Raw genomic sequence first — 3,446 nt, 5'->3', positions numbered from 1 at the left:
TTTTTCAATTCTCTGTTCTCTGGACAGTAATCACTTATATTTCTCCCATACTTTACAAACTCAAACCTTTATACCAAACCAGCTATGCTAAAACTTCTCCAGCTTTTAGTCCAATCCAGAGTAAAAGTCAAAATATCAGAAACAAAACAGTATTTCACATGTATACAGTCCTCAGTATCTGTGAATTGATCTTTGGATCTGGGGTCATTATTCAGTTATGTCCATATCCCAACTGATAACAGGGCACAGAGAATTCTGGGTAATTACACAATCATCAGTGTGAAAGGATGAGGATGGAGTGATGACTGAGAGACTCTAGCATTGAATGTGTGCTGACAGCCATTGTAAAACTGTAAATCTCTGTTATAAACAATTTGTCCTCTGCATTTAACCCACCCAAGACATCGGTAGTGAACACACACACCAGACACAGGAGCAGTGGGCAGCATTCCTTGTACTTGGAGGGTACTGTGGTTTAGTACTGTGCCCAAGGGCACACATCTATGGATGTTGGTTATGGGAATCGAACCGGCAACCCTTAAGTCACGGGCCCGGTTCACCATCCTGCAGAGCACGGCTGCCCACTCAGTTAAAGGTCACCACACCCAGACTGGATTCTCTCACTGACTGTCTTATTCACATCCATTAGAGGATCAGTGTTTATCAGAACCTAAGGACAGTAAAAGAGATGTGTCACTCAAACCTATTTATGACATTACAGTTACAGGCCTTACAACCTTGAGAGTCATTTAGAAAAATAACCACAAACTTGTGGTACAAACAAAATGTCAAACTTGATGAAACATGATATGACAATGAGCCAACATTTGCATGTGTGTGTGTAAAACACAAAAGCTACTGTTAACACTATAGATCATATACACGAGGATCATGTTGAGGACTCTACATGCAGTTACCATTTGTTCTCATTTAAATGTGCCATTACTCACAGCAGTTTCTCCAGCTTATTCTGTGGATCATCCTTTAGAGCAGAGAGAAGATTCTTTCCTGTGTCTCCTATGTTATAATTATATCTCAGGTCCAGTTCTCTCAGGTGTGAGGGGTTTGATGTCAGAGCTGAAGCCAGAGCAGCACAGCCTTCATCTGTGACACCACAGCATTCCAGCCTACAGAGAGAACAGAGACACACTCTTCACACTTTCAGCTCAGGACACACAGCTCAGTTCATCAGTATTTTAATTATTTTAAACCACATCTTATGAACATTTGAAAACAAAATGTATTTTAACTCATACCAAGAAGTCCCAGACACATTTTAGACACACACACACAAACATGTGCAGGCATGCCAGAGAAAGTCAACCAAAATGAAATATATGTACACACACTGGTATGGTAGAGTGGCTAGATGAAAGCCATTCCTCACTAAAAGGCACATGACGGCCTGCTGGGAGTCGGCCAAAAACCACCTGAACGACTCCGAGCAGACTGTGACATGTCACGTGCTGGAATGGCTTCTGTTTGGCCACTCCACCATAAAGGCCTGATTTGTGGAGTGATGCACTGATGGTTGTGCTTCTGTAAGGTTCTCCCATCTCCACAGAGGAACTCTGGATCTCATTCATAGTGGGTTCTTGGTTACCTGTCTGACCAAGGCCCCTCATCCCTAATTACTCAGTTTGTCTGGGCGTTCAGATCTAGGAAGGCTGTTGGTGGTTCCAGATCTCTACCAGTTGAGAGTGATGGAGGCTGTTGTGCTCTTGGGCACTTTCAGTGCTGCAGAAATGCTCTTGTATCCTTCCCCAGATCTGTGTCTTGACACGACCCCGTCTCACAGGTCTACGGACAATCTCTCTCAGCCTTATGGCTTGGCTTTCAACCTGACATATACAGTCAACTGTGACACCTTATATAGACAGGTGTGTGTGCCTTTCCTAATTATGTCCAGTGAGTTCAGTTAGGCACAGGTGGATTCCAATCAAGTTTCAGAAGCATCCCAAGGACCACTGATAGAAGTAGGATGCACCAGAGTTCAATTGCAAGTGTCACAACAAAGGGTCTGAATACTTATGAAAATGGGATATTTCAGTCTTTTATTTTTAATAAATTAACAGAACACTCCAAAAACCTGTTTTTGCTTTGTCATTGTGGACTGTAGTGTGTAGATTGATGAGGGAAAAAAAATGAATTGAATCCATTTTAAGATGAGTTTGAGACATAACAAAATGTGGAAAACTTGAAAGGGTCTGAAAACTTTCTGCGCTGTATATTTTAGAAGAAGATGGAACTCTGGGGTTTGACTGGATTTGTTAGTGTCATTAATAATTATGGCTTGTCTTAGTGTGTGAGGAGATTAGGAGTTTCATTCGATTGGACACACACATGAAATTCTCATTTTATCCTCATTCATCATCTCTTTTGGGTCTTTTGAACCTAATTCGCAAATTCATTAGAATATTACTAAAATCTACACTATGACCTCACTGTTGGAGAATGTGCTGTAGTGAAGAGCAGGTCATGTGTGACTCTCAGAGAGATGATCTTACCTCAGTTTCTCCAGTTTACATTTAGAATCCTTCAGTCCAACAGAGAGCTTCTCCACTCCTGAATCAGACAGCTTATTACCACTCAGGTCCAGTTCTCTCAGACTGGAGGAGTTTGAGCTGAGAACTGAGGCCAGAACTTCACAATCTCTCCCTTTCAGTTTACAGTAGCTCACCCTGCAAAAAAAGATATATTTGAATATTAACCATAAGCCCCTTCAATTACTTACACACACATTCACATTCACTTACTTGAGTACACATTAAATATAGTGATTGTCAGTAATACTGTTGTCTTGTATTGATATTATTGTAGACTGCAGTGGAGGAAGAAGGAACACTGGAGTAATCTCTTGTAACAAGCTCGTCTCCTCCCACGCCGACTTCAGCCATCGGTGTCGCCGGTTTTCTAATCACCGGTCTGTTCACTCATCTCCTGCACCTGTCTTCACTTTCTTGCGCTCATTCACTCCCTTACTTAAACCTCTCTGTTTAATAGCCCTCTGTGAAGTCTACACATGCTATACATGTATTTTGAGTGACTCTAGATGCGAACTTGATTTGTTTGTTTCAGTCTCAAGTTTTATCTTGTTTATTTGCTACACAAAGTTCTGTGATTTACTTATTTCAGTACTGTGTCTTCTTTGCTACTTTCGCCTGTTCTGGTTTGTGTTTTTGCCCGACGTTTGTTGTTAAACTCTGCCACTCTGCACTTGTGTACTGCCATTTGGTGATTCTGTGACAGAACACTTCGCCTCCACATGGACGCAGCGGGGATTCCACTCCCCATGGATGAGGCCAACCCTCAGCCATGTGGTGGTGGACCAACAGCGTGAGCTTGTATATCTTCGCGCTACCCTGGGTGAGGTAGTGTGCCACCTGGAGCGTCTCACTGTCGCCCCACCGCCACCTCCTCCTCCTCCTCCTGCCCCAGTACTCCCT

General features: G+C 42.7%; 1 long non-coding RNA gene across 1 annotated transcript; it reads right to left on the bottom strand.

Annotated features, from left to right (window-relative positions):
- Nucleotides 1-482: 482 nt before the first annotated feature.
- Nucleotides 483-2,557, bottom strand: LOC115814374 (uncharacterized). The gene is made up of 3 exons (XR_004025389.1): nt 2,508-2,557; nt 951-1,127; nt 483-670 (listed from the first exon to the last, which is right to left on the bottom strand). It is a non-coding gene; the product is annotated as an uncharacterized LOC115814374 (long non-coding RNA).
- Between the last annotated feature and the right edge of the window lie 889 nt (nt 2,558-3,446).

The sequence above is a fragment of the Chanos chanos genome, chromosome 6 (assembly GCF_902362185.1).
Source record: "Chanos chanos chromosome 6, fChaCha1.1, whole genome shotgun sequence".
Lineage (NCBI taxonomy): Eukaryota > Metazoa > Chordata > Actinopteri > Gonorynchiformes > Chanidae > Chanos > Chanos chanos.
The sequence above is the reverse complement of the archived record's forward strand: the minus strand, read 5'-3'. Positions and strand labels throughout refer to the sequence as shown.